This window comes from Pelodiscus sinensis, chromosome 29 (assembly GCF_052426305.1).
Source record: "Pelodiscus sinensis isolate ZL-2025 chromosome 29, ASM5242630v1, whole genome shotgun sequence".
NCBI classification, from domain to species: Eukaryota; Metazoa; Chordata; order Testudines; family Trionychidae; genus Pelodiscus; species Pelodiscus sinensis.
In genome coordinates, this window is record NC_143080.1 from 13690664 (window position 1) to 13709159 (window position 18496).

General features: G+C 55.8%; 1 long non-coding RNA gene across 1 annotated transcript; it reads right to left on the reverse strand.

The window, feature by feature from the left end:
• Window positions 1-202: 202 nt before the first annotated feature.
• LOC149521314 (uncharacterized) lies at window positions 203-8156 on the reverse strand. The gene is made up of 4 exons (XR_016348053.1): window positions 7873-8156; window positions 7104-7254; window positions 2707-2859; window positions 203-829 (listed from the first exon to the last, which is right to left on the reverse strand). It is a non-coding gene; the product is annotated as an uncharacterized LOC149521314 (long non-coding RNA).
• Between the last annotated feature and the right edge of the window lie 10340 nt (window positions 8157-18496).

Here is an 18496-nt window from a genome sequence, read left to right on the forward strand (position 1 = left end):
TTGCATCCCCAGGCTGGGCAGGGGCAGCCCCAGGGACTCGCATGCACCTTTCCCACCCCTTCCCCTTCCCAGCCGGAAGCTGCAGCACAAGCTCCCTGCTCTGCGGTGGGAAGGGGCCACAGAAAATTGGCTCGTGTGCTGCTGGTGTCCCGCAAGCTGCAGGTTTCCAACCCCCAAAACCCTGCTGAGTGCTGGCCGCTCCGGGGGAATATGGGACAAAGTCAGAACACTGGGAACAGCTTTTAAATATGGGACTGTCCCCTTCCAGGAACATGGCGCTGCCTCCTCCCCACCCCCCAACCCACACACACATGAACACCTTGCTTAGGGGGTTGTCAAGGGTGTCAGCTCCCCTGACTGGGGTTCAAAACCTTGAATCCTTCACAGCCGGATACTTGACTGTATGTTTTCATCACAAGGGGGGGACTTTTTTACACTTTGCTCCCAATATCCCATAAGGGCCTGTGTCCTAGTCTCCTGGGAAACAACCCTTGTGTTTTGGGAGAAGTTGTTTATGAACGTCACAGTGAATAGAAATTCATTCATTCATTCATTCAAATGCAGCTTCCATTTTTTCAAGGGAGAGAATATTTGCAACACGCACACACTATCCCGTGAGAACGGAGAAACTCACATAAACCCACCTTCACCAAGGCCACAGAGAAATCTAACAATAAACAATCCTAAGTCTCAACTACGTCTCCCAGCCAGGGAAAAACAACAGACACCTACCAGGTACTGCTGGCTTCTCTGCTCACTGGTCTCCTTTAACCCCAGCAGCTTCGCTCTCCTTTCCCTCAGAGTCGCCACATGGGCCTGGAGTTTTTTCCTGTACAACAGAAATGAGTTAGTGGGTTTATTTTGGAGCGGTGACTGTGTTTGTAGGGGGCGTTTTCCCACCCAAGCTGCAAGACAATTCTCGGTCTCCCTAGACAGACTCGGTGGGGGAGGTGATATCTTCCACCTGTTGGTGAGAGAGCCGAGCTTTGGGGCTTTCACAGGGCTCAGCTCTGGGGAACAGACTCTTTCCTGCGCCTGAACATGTGGTGGCCACGAGACTCCCTCCCTGTCTCCATGCCACTCTGGGCCCCTTTGCACACATAGGCCCTTGCCTAGCTATGGGAGCTTCAACCACCGTGTTTTCAAAGCAGAGTTAGTAGAGCGAGCCCCAAACTGTTCCCTACCATGCCTACCACCAAATCAAGTCCAGCAGCTCCCTTAAGACCTCTGTGCTGTATCTGCTGCATGGAGCCTGCTTAAAGGATGCCTTTTGCCTTGTAACTAACACACGCCTGTTGTGTCGGACAAATGTTCTTTTATGCTCAGAGATTAGCTTCTGCATTCTGCAATGTGTCTTCTCTAGCGTCTGCCCTTCCCTTGTTTTCTTGGAGAGGATGCAACAGTGAGCTTGAGGCCCACTCCCCTGGCTCATCCAACTGTTCAGCTAGAACAGATCTGAAGGCGAAAACATAACGGAATGACATTCCATGAGCAAATGCAACCCACCCGCATGGGCAGGGTGCGGTTAAATGGGCAGAGGAGAACGATGCTGCAGAAGATGCGCGGAGCATGAGGAGAGGATAACGTGCATGGAATGTGAAACCAAGACCCAGGAGCAGATCTTGAGGCAGCAAACAGAGCGGCTGACATGCCTGTACAGGCATGGGAGGGGCCGGATTTCTCAGCAACAGTATGGTTATTGCTTGTGGTGCATGGCAGATCGGGGACAGGGCTGTGTAAAATATACAGGTCAGCACATTTAATATGCTCCTACCCTGACATAAAATTTTAGGGAGCTCACGGGAGGCTGCTACAACAATGGGAATGCTGCTTATACTGAGGTCTAACCCAGTCAATAGACGGCAAAACCTTCCCTTTAAACGTCCAAAAGCTCTTTCTACCACCATTCTGCATTTGCTCGGCCTATAGCTGAGCTGCTTCCTACTGATGTCCAGGCTGCCTGCGTACTGCTTCAGGGGCCACAGCAAGAAGGGGAGGCTGGGCTTCTAAGAATCACAATTGGCATTTCAATGCCTCCGATGCAAGATTTCCAGGTGGGAAGAAAATTCCACCTTGTACCTTTCTGACTAAACCAAAGTTCCTATAGATGCGCATGTCATGCTCCTTTCCTGACCATCCCATATTGATGCCAGTGAAACGGCCTTTGTGATCCACCAAAGCCCATGGCACCAGCAAGAACTACCACTTCCCAGTTATGAGCTCTTTGGGATAGTGGCCAGGAATCAAGATAGGAATGTATGTTTCATCTGCCACCCCACCACCATTAGGGAACTGCATTGCAGCAAAGCCATCCACTATGGCCTGCATGTTTCCCAGAGTTACTGTCCTTCGTTGCTACTTGGATCACTGGCTGCTTGGATCACAGCAGCCTCCCACCGTCTTATTCCCCCGCTCTGAATTAATTTCCAGCTGACCGGTAGCTGCCTGGCCTTGCTAACTTCCACATGGCTATTACCACTCGCTTCTCAACTATCAAAGCCAGTCTCATTCTGGCACTGCTGCACCTCAGGGAAGGAAACCTCCATGAAAGTCGCCTTATGCATGCACAAGTTTTGCAGCCACTGGTCGTTGTCCCATAGCTGCAGTCCTGCCAGTCTCTGCTTGTCGCCTGGGTCCAGAACTGGCATTTCTCTCTGTCAGAAGAATCGATTGCCGCTAGCATCTCCACTCAGGTGTTTCACTCACCTCTGTGTTCATGGCCTCCGCACGTTCTTCTTGCTCTAGCGGCTCCTGGCTAGGCCCTGGACATAAGTTGTGAATTGTTTGCAGTGATGACCATCGCTCTTTACTGCTGAACGGGATCCATGTTTGCCTTGTGATGGTGTCTACCCAGATAACCTGGGGGAAAGAGTGTGAAAAGGTTGTTTGCCGTAAGAACATAAGAATGGCTGTACTGGGTCAGACCAAAGGTCCATCTAGCCCAGTGGCCTGTCTGCCGATAGTGACCAGCACCAGGTGCCCCAAAGAGGCTGGACCGAAGGCAATGATCAAGCAATTTGTCTCTTGCCATCCCTCTCTAGGGATGGCCGTCGACGGAGGCATGTAGATTAGACAGATCGGCATAGGGAAATGAAGCCGCGATTAAAATAATCGCGGCTTCATTTAAATTTAAATGGCTGCCCCGCTCTGCTGATCAGCTGTTTGTCGGCAGATCGGGGCAGTCTGGATGTGCCGCGGTCGACAAGGAAGCCTTTGTCGATCGGCGCAGGTATGCCTCGTGAAACCAGGTTTACCTGCGCTGATCGACAAAGGCTTCCTTGTCGACCACGGCGCGTCCAGACTGCTCCGATCTGCCGACAAGCTGCTGATAAGCTGTTTGTCGGCTCAGCGCGGCAGCCATTTAAATTTAAACGAAGCCGCGATTATTTTAATCGAGGCTTCATTTCCCTTTTTCGAATAAACTAATCTACATGCCTCCGTCGACAGAGGCATGAAGTTTAAACGTACCCTAATAGATTAGTAATACATGATTTCCCTTTACAGAACCCATGTTGACTTTTGTCCAACAAATTATGTTCTTCTACATGCCTCACAAATTTATTCTTTACTATTGTTTCGACTAATTTGCCCGGTACTGAAGTTAGACTTACCGGTCTCTTGCTATGTTTTTTAATTTGGGGTATACATTTAAGTTGGGCCTCTATTATAGTGTCTTTAAAAAGTTTCCATGCAGCTTGCAGGGATTTGGCTCTAGTCATTGTGCCTTTTAATTTCTGTTTAACTAACCTCCTCATTTTTGTGTAATTCCCCTTTTTGAAATTAAGTGCCAGGGTGTTGGACTGCTGGGGTGTTCTTCCCACCACAGGCATGTTAAATGTTATTAAATTATGGTCATTATTCCCAGTCGGTCCTGTAACAGTTATCTCCTGGACCTGATCCTGCACTCTACTCAGATCTAAATCGAGTATTGCCTCTCCCCTGGTGGGTTCCTGCACCAGCTGCTCCAAGAAGCAGTCATTTAAGCCATTGAGAAATTTTCTCTCTGCTTCTCTTCCTAAGGTAACATGTATCCAGTCAACATGGGGATAATTAAAATCCCCCATTATTATAGAGTTCTCTATTTTGGTAGCCTCGCTAATCTCCCTCAGCATTTCAATGTCAATATCGCTGTCCTGGTCAGGTGGTCGGTAATATATCCCAACTGCTAATTTCTTATTATTGGAGCATGGAATTACTATCCATAGCGATTCTATGGAACATGTTGATTCATTTAATATTTTTATTTCATTTGATTCTACATTATCTTTCACATACAGTGCCACTCCACCACCCACCCGGCCTGCTCTATCCTTTCGATATATTTTATATCTCGGTATGATTGTGTCCCACAGATTTTCCTCATTCCACCAGGTTTCAGTGATGCCTATTATGTCAATCTCCTCCTTTAATACGAGGTACTCTAGTTCACCCATCTTATTAGTCAGACTCCTAGCATTTGTGTAGAAGCACTTTAAAAATTTGCCACTGCTTATTTGTCTGCCCTTCCCTGATGCATTGGATTCCTTTGTATGCGGTTGTTTGTCTGCTCTGGCCTATGGTTTGTCGTCTCCCCTCCTCTCTTTCTGACTATAGCTTAAAGAATCTCTATCGATGGATTCTCCTCTAAGAGAAGTCTCCATCCGATTTATGTGCATCTCCGCACCAATCGGCTTTCCCCCATCTCTTAGTTTAAAAAGTGCTCTACGGCCTTTTTAAGGTTTAGTGCCAGCAGTCTGGTTCCACCCTGGTTTAGGTGGAGCCCATCCTTCCTGTATAGGCTCCCCCTCTCCCAAAAGTGTCCCCAGTTCCTAATAAATCCAAACCCCTCTTCCCTACACCATCGTCTCATCCACGCATTGAGACTCTGAAGCTCTGCCTGCCTACCTGGCCCTGCGCGTGGAACTGGAAGCATTTCCGAGAATCCCACCATAGAGGTCCTGGATTTCAGTCTCTTTCCTAGCAGCCTAAATTTGGCATCCAGGACATCTCTCCTACCCTTTCCTATGTCATTGGTACCTACATGTACCACAACCACCGGCTCCTCCCCAGCACTACACATAAGTCTATGTAGATGCCTCGAGAGATCTGCAACCTTCGCACCAGGCAGGCAAGTGACCATACGGGTCTCCCGGTCATCACAAACCCAACTATCTATGGGTATGTCTACACTACAAAGTTAGTTCGAACTAACGTTAGTTCGAACTAACTTTCATAGGCGCTACACTAGCGCTCCGTTAGTTCGAATTTAATTCGAACTAACGGAGCACTTAGTTCGAACTAGGTAATCCTCATTCCACGAGGATTAAGCCTAGTTCGAATTTACTAGTTCGAATTAAGGGCTGTGTAGACCCTTAATTCAAACTAGTGGGAGGCTAGCCCTCCCCAGGTTTCCTTGGTGGCCACTCTAGCCAACACCAGGGAAACTCTATTGCCCCCATCCCGGCCCCGGACCCCTTAAAGGATAGAGCCTGCCAGCACCCAGCCAGCAGACCCAGCACCTGGCACGGATCGAGCCACCCACCCGATGCCCCCCAGCCTTCCCCCTCTTCCCGGGACCAGGCTGGCGGCTCCCGCGAGCTTGCCCTGGACCGCAAGAGGCGGGCACCCGCCTGGGCTAGTGCAGACATCGTGGACCTTGTCCACGATCTCCGCACTAGGCACAGGAAAGTGGCCGGCTAGGGCAGGAGAGCTGCCAGCCTGGCCACCCAGGAGCAGGTGTGCATGAAAATCAAGGGGGTCCACTGAGACTCCCGACCCTGAGCCCTGAGCTTACAATGGCCGTACTGGGTCAGACCAAAGGTCCATCTAGCCCAGTAGCCTGTCTGCCGACAGTGGCCAACACTAGGTACCCCGGAGGGGATGGACCGAAGACAATGACCAAGCCATTTGTCTCGTGCCATCCCTCTCCAGCCTTCCACAAACTTTGGGCAGGGACACCACTCCTACCCCCTGGCTAATACCACCACTCCATGGACCCAACCTCCATCACTTTATCTCACTTCTCTTTAAACTCTGTTCTAGTTCTAGCCTTCACAGCCTCCTGCAGCAGGGAGTTCCACAGGTTGACTCTTTGCTTTGTGAAGAACAGCTTTCTGTTACTAGTTTGAAGCCTGCTACCCATTCCTTTCCTTTGGTGTCCTCTAGTCCTTCTATTATGGGAACTAATGCAGAACTTTTCTTTATGCACCCTCTCCACACCACTCATGCTTTTATAGACCTCTATCATATCCCCCCTCAGTCTCCTCTTTTCTAAGCTGAGAAGTCCCAGTCTCTTTAGCCTCTCTTCATATGGGACCTGTTCCAAACCCCTCATCATTTTAGTTGCCCTCCCCTCTCCCACCCTCTCTCTTTCCCTCTCCCACCTCCTTTTCCCAGTCTCTCCCAGTTTTGTTCTATAAAGAGAGATTCTATTTTTGACCACACGTTTTCTTTATTTTGTACATCAGGAAGGGGGGCTAGGGAAGGGTAAGTGGAAGGAGGTGAGGGAGGAATGGGGTACGAGCCCCCGATGGTGAGGACTGGGCTGGCTCTGCAGGCTTCTGGGGGTGGAAGCTCTCCTGCAGCCCCCCAATTGCCCCCCTCCCCAGATGGCAGCCTGCGGCAAGTGCAGCCGGTCTGATGGCCGAGTGCTGTGATGTGCCCAGTGTGGGCACTCAGGGCACTCCAAGCCAGGACTGCTTCGCAAGCGGGGCACCCCTGAGAACTGTCTGTCTGGGGTGGGGGTCGGGTCGCTTTAAGCACTGCCCTTGGCTAGCCTGTGACAGCAGCTCCATGCTCTAAGTCCTCATCTGATGTCCTGCCGGCACTGCTTCCAGCCAGCCTTAACCGCGGTTCAGGGTCCACTTAATGTGGACATGCTAGTTCGAATTAGCAAAACGCGAATTCGAACTAGTTTTTTAGTCTGGATGCGTTAGTTCGAATTAGCGCTGTAGTGTAGACATACCCCCATTGGCTGCCCAGGGCCCTGGCTTTGCGAGAGTCTCGGAACGTCTTCCCAGGTGTCTCTGGGCTGGACTCTGCTACGGAAGCTGATGTCCCTTGTGAATACCCACCCCACGGCCCAGCCCCGGCTCCAAAGAGCTGCTCCCGTGTGTTGTACGTACCGTGGCAGGATGAAGAGTCCTTCTGTGTCGGTGCCGCTCCCTAATCAAAACGCACCCCACACGAGGTTCGCAAGCTTCTGCAGCCATTTAAAATGTTCATTCAGGACGATCGCTGTGGTCCTGTCTGATCTTAAAGGCACTTCCTGGAAAGCTGAAAGAAAGAGGAAATGGCTTGGAAAACTCACAGAGCTGCTGTCACAGGTGGCTGGGAAATCTTTGCTTCCGAATGGCCTTTGCCACGGGAACACGACAGCAACCGTAACTCTGGCATTTAGGTGCAGAGCAACAAAGGGGCTTTGGCTCCTAACTTCTACCGAATCCTTTGTGCAATTGTGCCACCTTCAGTGCTCCAGAGGTGGCAGGGAAAGGTGTTTCCTGGGGGCCCGCACGGGATGGCCTAGGAGCCAAGAACCCAACTCTGGGTGAAGGTCCCTGGCCTACAACCTCTCTAGTGGAGGGGAGCAGGTGGTGGAACTTTTTGTGACAGAGGGTAAGAATCCTTCTCCTCCTCCTACTGACTAGTCATCTTCAGTTCTGGGCGGCCTCCCTTGAGAGCCTTTGTGTTCTTATCCCCATTTTACAGGTGGGGAAGGTGAGGCACAGAGTTGCTCCTGGTGGCTCAAATCTCCTGACTCCCATTCTTACATTGACCAGCAAGACCATTCTTCCCCCTTAAGCACTGTCCCCAGACAGAGACAGACACTGGGGCAGCTGTGTTCAGGCCTCATACTGCCCACAGATGCCCGAACGCCCAGAGCTGTTTCCTTACCTTCACACAGGCGGAAGATGCCATCTGCACTCACTGTCTCCGCCAACAGGTAGACGAAATGGTGGATGGTCTCTCCTAAACAGACAAGGAATACCCCGGAGCTCAGGACTTTTCAACATCATCCCTGAAAATTGCTAAAGATTCAGCCATTCCCACAAGACAGCCCTTGGGAAATTCAATACCCGGCCCTTCGATGTGGCACGAAGCACATGGGAGAAAGCATCCGACCCCAGAAGTCACTGAAAGGCCGATTGCAAAGGAGACTGAAATTACATCTTGCTGGTTTCCTGGAGATGTGGCCAAAAAGTTGTGGGCAGGAGAAGTTGGAAGGGACCAAATGGCAAAGTGGCTCCCTCCAGCTTGCAGTAAATGTGAATTCTGGCACACGCAGATCCCCACTGTCGGATTCTGGTGCTTGTCAGGCAGGGTGCGTTGATTTAAATCAAGTTTCCCACTGGTATTACTTTTCAAATTTCTTCAAACACTAGTGCAAATCTCCTCAGTGACACATCGTAATTTATAGCTGGGAGTAGCATTTTACACCAGCTAAGAGAGCACCCTGTGTGTCATTCTGGTAGATAACCTGACTTCTGTTAATTTAGGAAATAGCACATGATCACCAGTGTTAAGCTGCAGACCTTGAAGCAGCATGTTAGGGATGGGAAGGACTAAATCATACACAAAAACACAATAGGGCTGATATTTTATTCAACTAACTCTTCCATGTTATATCCATGTTTCACATTTGCAGTTGCAGGAGGCTCCTGAGTTGCTGGCTGATGCTTGTCCTGAAACCCCTTTCGGTTCATGTTCATTTTTTATTAATTCAAACAGACGTGTCCCCAGAATGCTAAATGTGCAGTGTCCTTACGACTTCTGCAGGGAGCTCTCCTCTTCCCCCCTCCCACTGGCATTGTGATGCAGCTCTTAAGCCAAGTGACCCAAAAAGCTAAGTTGTGCTTGGGAGACACTTAATTTGGCTGTAAGCCCACTGAAAGACGTATAGCGGGGGGGACCTTTGGGAAAGCTGAGTTCTGCCTGGCCCAGGCTCACCACCACACAAGCAGAGAACAAAACATATCGGATCCGGGCTATGTCTGTCTGTGCCCATGTGTCTCAGCGGGATGACAGACAATGAAAGCCCAGAACTGACAAGGAGGAAGAGATGCTGGTTAGGCTGGAGAGACTAGAGCCATTAATGCGATTGGATGAGACTGTCGGGATGGGCAGCGCATGTTTGTGATAACATCGTAACCTATTGAACTGATTGTTCAATGAAACTAGTGAAAATTCCCCCTGGTCCCAGAGAACGGAGTGGGAAGTGGAAAAAGAGCTTTGAAGGAAGCACGGGAAAAGCTCACGTGGGTTTGCTCTGCTTACCGATGAACAGGGCTGCAGAATGTCGGATGGACGGCTGGGAGCTTTCCAGATACTTTAAAGCCTGGAACAGGAGCCTGGGGATGTTCCTCTCGTTATTCTCCATCTAGGAACAGAGCAGGGAGAAATGCTCAGTGCAGACAACGTGATCTGCCCACAGCGGGCAGGCCAGGGCTGCTGAAGCTCAGAGGGAGGGCAGGGCAAGAGCCAGTAGGAGCCCAGACGATGGAGCTGCCCCTCTCGGAAGGGCCGGATGCAGAGGGTGCCCAGCAGTCCCAGTGTCCTAACCCCACAGGGCCTGCAGGGCAGCAGGGGAGTGGAGGGCAGGAGCAGGGTGCACAGCCGCTGTGCCCACCCCACAAGCAAAAGGGGCAGGACCCCACGGGAGCCCTTCTAGGAGGGGCTGCCTCTGATGTCCCTGCGTGACGAGCGGGGTGGAGAACCCCCTGGGTGCTCGGGGGGTGGGGCTAGAAAGGTCTCCCTGAGCTCCCCACTCACTGCTCTGCGGGCCCAAAGAACACACCTACCAGGCACTTCCCGACGCACGGCAAGAGCTGCGAGGAGCCGTCCCAGGCCAGGCTGCAGAAGAGACTCTTCCGATTGGCCCAGCCGAGGAACACGGCGCAGCGGAAGAGGGTCACTTTGCAGCTCTGCAGCACAAGGGGAGAGCGAGGGGCCTCGCTGAGAGAGGGAGCGTCTGGGGCACGTCCCCTCCTCCCTGCTCCTTGGGCTCCTGCTCTCGCTGCCAGGGGAGGTTCCTGCCCCTTGTTCCCAAAGGGAGGCTGCTCAGGGGAGGGGCTGAGAACTGGCTGGCGAGAGCCGGACGGGATCTCCACAGCTCAGCCCTTCTGCGCAGAGACGGCAACGGCAGCGCCAGGCCGCTCTGGGACCCCAAGGGGTCTGAGCCCAGGGGCCCTCCCCTGTGGCCCCTGCACGTCCCCAGTGGCCCTGGCTGGGCAGGGGCTCTGGAGACGGGTGGGGCCCAGGGGACTCTGGCGCTTTGCTCTCTGGAAATACCGAGCGCGGCACTTACCAGGATCACGCTCTGCTCCTCGTCTGCCAGGTGGAGCAGCAGCGGGAGCAGGCAGCTGGTGAGTTCCTGCTGCACGGCCAGTTTGTCTGGGTCCTTCACCCCGCTCAGCATGGTGCCCAGCAGGGAAATGGCGGCTGAGCGGACACTGCCCCTCTCCTGGCAAGGACACGCGGGGGCGGGGAAGCCGGTGAGAGCCGGGCCGTGTCCCTGGCCACAGAGGCTGCTCTGGGCTCCCCTCCCGGGGCCCTGGGGCCTGGCGCTCACGCCTGCCCCCTTGGGGAGCAGCAGCAGGCGGGGGAGGATCTGGGGACAGGAGGTTCGGGGGGGAGGCTGCAGCAGGGCTGGGAGCTTGGCGCTCAGGTTGGCCCAGAAGGGCTCTGCCAGGGAGGGGGCTGCGTCGGAGACGCCCCACCCTTGGCAGGGGCCCCCTTGGGTGCTGCGTGGCCGGCCTGAGGGGGGAAGGGGCTGGGCAGGGACATAGCGGGGTGGCAGGGAGAGGAGGGAGGAGGAATGTGCTTCTCCGGGGTTCCCAGCCTTACGTGGTCAATGAGCGGGCGCAGGCTGGCTGCCATGTCCTGGGAGATGGAGCCAAGCCCCTCCCCGGCGAGCAGGTAGATGGCGTCTGCCGCCGCCGTCATGGCCTCCAGGACAGTCCTTGCGTCCGTGGCGCAGAACATGGCGATGGTCCCGGGCAGCTGGGCCCGTATCAACTGCCCCTGTGGGAATGCAGAAGGCAGCTCCCCACTGTCCTGGGACGCAGCCTGGGGCAGGGGCTGGACCCTCCCTCCCCATCGGCCAGACCCCAGGGACGGCCCAGCCCCCAGCAGGGGAGAAAGTCCTTCTCCTGCCGCTCCGCCAGGTGCTTTGCACCCCTGGCCCTTGAGCAGAGCCTGCCCTGTCGCCTGCCGAGAGCCGCTCCAGGCCCCGCCCACCGAGCTCTGACCCCGCCCCCCGACTCCTCTGCCGTTGCCAAGTTTGGGCTTTGTTGCCCGACTCCCCTCCCCCCACTGCCCTGAGCGACGACCTGAGTCTCCTTCCCCTCCCCACTGCCTCCACTGACCATGCTCTGCCTGGGAGCAGGGACACCCCCTCGTGCCTGGTTTGCTCAGTAACGCACCCCCAGGAACTGGGCGCTGGGAGCACCACAGGCTTCCTCGGTCCCCTGGTGTCAGATCGGGGCTCCCCAGGGCACCACTGAGAGCCAAGTCAAAGGCAAACTCCTCAGAGACAGGGCGACTTCCAGCCCACGACTGGGGCCCTCCCTCTGAGGCACCAAACCAGCCACACAGAGCACTGCTGTTCCCCACACTGGCTAGCCAGCAGTCACCCCAGCAAGCCCTGAGATGTGCCCTCACCTTCCCCGGCCAGAAGAGAACACTGGCCAGGCCTCGCAGACAGAGCCTCCGTATCGCAGGGTTGTTGTCTCGGGTCCATTCCATCAGGTGTTCCTGGAGGTCTGATTTGGTGACAGTGCTGAGGATGGAAGGACTCTGGAGAAACTGGAAAGAGAAAATCAGCGTCAGGCTAAGGAGCAGAAATCTGCCTTTGCTCTGTGCCTGCCCCATCATCTTTGCCAACTGGCCACTTTCTGCTGCACAAAATCTCTGGAGTGAAGGAGCCAGTGGCTGGTGTTTGAAATGGTCCATTCCTAGAAGGGCAACTAATCCACAAGCGCCTAATGAACTCCAGGGACAGAGGACTCTCTGGGGACCGCTAAGCGTCCTGGGTAGAGCGCTGTGGCAGAGGAAAAAGAAACCCCAGGGGAAGGCGAGGAGAGAGGCCCGGGCTTGGGGTGCTGGAGAAACATCTCCTCTTGTCACATGTCCCAGGGAGGTGCATGCAGCCAGGAGCAATCTCACCCTGCCCCCCTCCACTCTGCCCAGTCCCGCTAGTATCTGCGTGGGCAGAGGAGCTGGCTGGCTGTGAGATTGCTGAACCGCTGGCCATGGGCCCCAGCCCCTATTGGCCCAGGAGGGGTCTGAGCTGCTCTGCACAAGCCCACATGTGCCAGGCCGCTCCGGACTCTCACCTCGGTGCAGAAAGTCAGGGCGATTTCTCTCAGCGCCTCCTCCTCCTCCCGACTCTGCACGATGGCGATGGCCTCTCTGAGAACCACAGGGACCTGTGGGTTCCGGTGCTCGACCATGGTTCTGGAAGAGCAAAGGGAAAGTCCCCGGGATTACCAAAGGGAGAGACAGTCCCTCCCCCATTGCGGGGCTGAGAGGGCCGGCTGGGGCAGAGGAGGATCTCCCGCCCAACTCCCATTGCCCAGACAGGCCACAGGAAGAGGAAACTTGAGACTCCTACCTTGCGATCAAGCCCACCCCTTGGGAGAAGTGATGGCGGGAGGCGATCATTTCCCAGCCCTGCTGTAACTGGATACTGGCAAATTCCTTCCAGTATCTGGGCATGGAAAAGAGGGACTTCACGGCCTCCAGGGACGTGCTAAACTCAAAAAGAAAAAAAAATCCTGGTGTCAGAAATCTACTGCAGCCCAACCCGCTCAAGGCCTGGGGCACAAGGCATGGTCAGCAGTAGCCGGTTTCCCCCGGGATGGACCCAGCACCCTGTCGGGGCTCACTGAGGTTTTGGCAGGTGGCGACACTGCAGCTTCTGCAGATGCTCGGTGCCCTCGCTCCCAATGGTCCAACACCCGACTCTTCGCTGGGGCCGGCACCAGGTCACTGGGCACATGGGCCAGATCCTTAGTTGGTGCGAGGGAGCAAAACTCTGCCCGTTTGCAGCAGCTGAGGTGCCTTCGGGCTCCCCGGCTCCCCCCAGGGGAGTCCACACGGAATCAGCTTCATGGTCCCTCTTGCTCCTGCCTGCCTGTGACACGGCCCCCCTGCCGGGCCGGGCCCCAGTGCTGCCGGCCTTGCTCTCTCTGCATGTGCTCTGGCGACCCTGCCCTGGGCTGGGGCCTTGTGGGGCCGAGGCCCTAACACTTCGGCAGGTGGCGCATGGGGAGGTACCGACGTGGTCCCTGCCTGTGCTGGGAAGGAGCCAGCCTGTGGGCGGGGTCAGAGGAGCAAGCGTGACTCACAAGCACACGGGTGCCCAGCACCGCTCCCCCCAGACAGACCTGCCCAGAACTGCGCCTGGGCTCCGCAGGGGCCGTGTGTGACCTGCGGGTGCAGCAGATCAAATCTGTTCTTCCCCTTCCTTTCTGCCGTTACCTCAAGGGGCTGAGGCGGCTGGATCCCTCAGGGCTGGATTTCTGGCTGGCCGTCCAGGTCCCTGGCAGGCGCAGGTCCAGCACATGCTGCACCTGCCTGACGCAGAGGAGGAGCAAGTGGGGAAACATTTGCAAGATGGCTTCTCGGTATCCCCACAGGAAAAAGATCTCATAGAGCGTGTCCATAGCCTGGAGTCAGAACGAGACAGAAAAGTCACTGAGCTGACCCCACCTCCCATCCGCTCCCATGGCATTTTGCTGTCATGCTGGTGCCGTTTCTCACATCCTTGTGGCTTCTGAGGAAGGAGGGTTAGTTCCTCGGGGGGAGGGGAGATGTGATGGCCCCTGACCCGTCTTCCATTGCTAGAATGGGCGCAGAAGGGAACCTCTTGGAAAGATCAGAAGAGTCCAGCTGACATTATTCCCCATTATCTCTCTCCATGGCCTAGCCCTCGCCCTTCGCCTTCCCAGGCCTGACCGGAGGGGGTGACACCATCATGAGGAGACCCAAACTTCTAGGCGCATGTACAGGGCATCCCACGATCCCTCTGCTGCCTGAGTAACTCCAGTGCCACAAGCAGCAGGGAGCCGGAGCGATGCCGGGAGGTCGATGCAGTTTCAGTCCAGACCCCACGTTGCTCCCGGCGACTGACTTTCCAGCAGCTCATGGTTTGCAGGTCCTCGTTTTCACTCCCCCATCGTGCAGGGCTGCTTGTGTGTTCTGGGCCTGTAGTAAAAACTAAGTGTGCTTCTTCCCCTCCATTGCTTAAGCTCGATACAGAGGATGAGACAACCTGACTGCAGAGGAGTCATCCATAACTATCAATGAGTACCCCTACTCATGAGAAGATGGGATAATTGGCAGATTGACGAGCCTTAGAGCGGAGCAAGCCCCCCGAAAGGACGACTGACAACAGGATGAACCTTCGAGAGATGTTCTGGGAACACTCACATCAAAAGATAACATTCCGGTCACAAGCGGACAGAGCGAGATCCATGGATTTTAACAAGAAGGAGGAATATATAAAGCAGGGCGCTTTGCTATGGAACTTTGCGTTCGTCTGCCACACTATCTGGAGAGGAGTATCGGATCGATCGACCGACAAGGCCCTGCTCCCCCCTGTGTTCAATCTACCTGGTGTGATGGCGCGTTGGGGGTTCCCCGTCTCCTGCACCCCGAAATGGCACAAACAGACTGCACCAGCCAGTGGAATTGAGGGTGGTTTATTGCTCCTCCAGCACAGCACAGCACAGATGTAATCTGGTTACAGGAACTGGGGCTAAGAGGCCTCAGTGCCCCCCCTTGAGATAGGGGAGTCCCAGCCCCCTCCCCAGCTCCTTATTCCCTGCCTTCCAGATAGGAACTAACTAACCCTCCCCAAGCCCTGCCCCCCAGCCAGGGCAGCATTCCACCTTCCTTTGTTCCTCTCCATGGGGGGTGTCTGGCCACTGGTTCAACAAGTTTGGCATTACCTCTGCCTAGTGAGGTTTTCCCTGCTGGGTCTTGCTCCAGACAGCAGGGGTCACCACAGCCCAGCAAGTACCCCCACTACGTCACACCTGGCCACTAGATGGACACAGACTCTGGACTGGTAACTATATCATCTGGCAGAGCTGTGTATGCATGATGTTTTGTGTGTAGGTGTGTGTTTGAAAAGCATAAGCAACTGTTGTATTCTCAATCAATGCGGCGTACTGCCTTTGCCCCATAAAAGATCTCGTGTGCTTCGTTTAAGCATAACAGCGTAGCCCACTAGCAGGAGGGTAGGCTAATGGCTTGTGCTGCTCTTCTAGAAGGGTGCCACCAGATCTAAGTTCCTTGCTGATCTCAAACCAGGACCCCTGGGGCCAGCACTGAGATTGACCATCTCCCTGGCTTGTGTCTGCCCCTTGCTGCCAGGCCTTGGAGGGTTGGGTCACTCCTTTGCTCTTGGAGAACATCCCCCCAAGATCCCAAACTACTTCACCAGGGTCAATGGGAACTTCTGCCGGGTCGGGTTCCAATCCTCCTGCCCCAGTTAGAGGGACCCCGACCGTGCTGCTTCTTTGACTCTCTCAGATGCCCCGGCTTGGGGTCTGGCTTCCCTGGCTCCTCTGAGGCCACGTAGTCCTCAAGCAGGGAGACAGTTTCAGCGAGGGCACCGGGCGGTGTCGCTGCGCCCATTCCTGCCTGCCCCCGGCAGGATCCGTGTCACGGGCGCGATCACAGAAGACTCCTTGGGGGCGTTTCCCAGAGCGCTGGCAAAGCCGCTGACACTCGCTTCTTGGCACTCAAGAGCTTCTCGCTACACTGTCCTGCTGGGCCAGGTCTCCTGGTCTCCCCCAGCCGAGGCACAGAGCAGAGACCCTGCCCCGCCCCCAGAGCTATACAGACATTGAGTCTATTGTGGTCTGAGGTCACAACTGTTTACACAACGCTTGACAGTGAACAAAAGTGATTTTATTAAGCACAAGCTGTGGGATTTATGTGTTTGCAAGTGAGAAAGGGCAGAGCAAAGTGAATTACAAATGTCAAATAACAAGAAACGCATCCGTAGTTTTAACACACACTCGAGCCTCTTACAAACACACCCTCCAACTGTTCTTATTTGGGTTAAACCTCCCAGCAAGGGCAGGTCTTTTCCCTGGGGTCTCTGGCTCTCTCTCTGGGGAGTGCTATGCCTGGCACAGACACAGGGGCAGCTCACTTCTCTGGGGTTCATAAAAATCACTGTGGATGGGAACGTGGAACACTCTCCCCACCTTCTATGGAAAATTACTCGCTCAGACGTTACCCTTTGCACTTTGGGTATGGAAATGAAATGAAGTAAGAAAAGATCATGAGTAAATAAAGGGGGAAAGGGAATCTAGTCGTCAGGTGGGTATTTTTCTTTACTTTTGGCTGGTTTGAGTTGCTCTGTGTGAATCTTTTTTTTTAAGTTTTCTTGCAGGTCCCCACGTTCTGTGCTCAGAGTGGAGATCAGCCCTGGCACGTGGTGTCCCGACCCTGCACTGGGGCTGCAGAGGTGAAGCCTGGCTGCCTAGCAGAGAAGGTCGCACCCCCACAGGCGTGCTGGGCGGGCTCCAGCTGGAGGTAGCTAGAAAGGCCGGTGGAGCAGCTCAGACAGGGCTGAGGCCTACGGGGGCAGAGGTGCCGCTGGGGCTCCCGAGGAGAAGCGCATGTGCACCCGGACGCCGTCACCAGTCAGCAGGGAACCGCAGCAGAAGCCCCGGTTTGGAGGAAAGAGACGGCGCTCAAGATGGGAGAGAAGCTGGCAGGAAGCAGCCCAGGGCGGGTAGTTGAACCCCGGGTGCTTGGCGTCTTTCGGCTGGATTCCCCACCCAGCTAGTGGTGCCCCACTCCAACGCTGACAGGGTGCACTGGGACCCGGTGGAGAGGGTGGCCTGGGTCCCCCTGCCCCTCCACACCAATCCCACCAGGAGTTCTAACACACCTCTGGCTGCTAGGCCTGTGTGAAGGGAGCTGCCCTGTTGATGTGGAGCACAGGGAGTTAAGCCCTGTGTGCAGGGAGCTGCAGGGTTGATTTGGAGCATTGGGACGCACACGGGGTTGAGCTCCAAGTGAGGGGCCTCCGTGTTCGGTGGCGAGTTCGCTACGTGACAGCTCCAGTCTCACTTACGGCCAGAGACACGCTGCGGCTCCTCTCCTCCCGGTGGCTCTTCCGGAGCTTGTCCAGCAGCTGGTGCAGCACGTGCCGGGAGAGCTGTGCTTCTTCCCCCAAGGCCTTCCACAGCTCCCTGGCACCTCTGCAAGGTCAGAAACCGAAATCAGAGCGTCCCTGCTTGCCCCCCCTTGTGTCCCCAGGGAGAGGCTGGGAAGGCCGGCGGGAAAGGGGGCCTTAGAGGAGACGCCCGGGGGCTGGATGGCTGAGGCGGGTGAGTCCCTTCCGCGAGCTCTTCATTTATTCCCTTCCCCAGAGGCCTCATTGCTCCTGCAGCCTGTGCCGCTGCTTCCAGTAACTGCCCTGGGGCTGCGCACAGCGTGACACCACCCAGCCCAGCCTGCACCAAAGGCTGCTCGGTGACATTTACGCTGGAGTCACGGCCCAGGGATGCTCCCCATAGCCTGGTCCTGCCCCTCTGGTGGAGCTGGCGGGAAGGGGGGTGACCCACAGAAATCAGGAGCCTGCTGGAACTCTCCAGGGACCTGTCACGTCTGCACTCTGGGCAGGGAAGAGGGAGGGGCTGGTTTCCAAGGGGCTGGGCCTGGGCATCTCCCCTCAGGAGGCAGGGACAGCCCCATGCCCAGCAGGGAGCTTGCTCCATCGCTGTGGCCTGCCAGGCCTTTCCCGCGCTCTGCCCTGGAGGAGGAGGGAGGGGCAATCAGGGGCTGAGGTGATAACAGCCTCTCCCTACCTCTCCCATGGCGGCGCGTGGGCCACACAGGCTGGAACCACGTCCCGGGGGTGGGCGCGAGCCAGCAGGGCGATGGTTCCCAGCGCGGCTCTTCTGGCTCTGGGGTCCTCGACGTCGTCCAGCCAGGTGAAAATCTCTCCCACGACGTCTCCCACCTGGAGGCAGCCAGAAAGCTGAGGGGGGGGGATTGCCCAAGAGCGGCCTCCTGCCAGGTCACCCCTCCTGGCAGACGGCGCTCGGAGAAGGGCAGGAACGTCACCAAGTCACTGAGCCGCTCTTGGTCCCAGGTCCCCGTGTCACGCGGGTAGAATTCCTGCCTCCCCAGAGGGCGATGGAGCTCAACTGATCAGGGCAGTGACTGATGCTCACACCTCCTAGGAAGGGGCTGTAGAAATGGACTCGGGCAGAGCCCTCCCTGCACCAGTCTAATTCCCGGGGGGGGCACCGGAGCCGGTGGGGCCGGGCAGCAGGATCACACATCACAGGCACCGGGGCAAAGTGCAAAGCCAAATGGTTCCTGCTGCACCGGTGGGTCACACGAGGGCCCTGCAGGGCACGTGAGGAAACCCCGTCCGCTCCGGGAGCCCAGCGTGGCGACCCCTCGGCAGACTCTGTCAGTGCCGCGCTCCAGGGCGGGGCTGTGACCCACCTGCCGTGGGGCTGGGCTGGCCCCAGGGACGTGT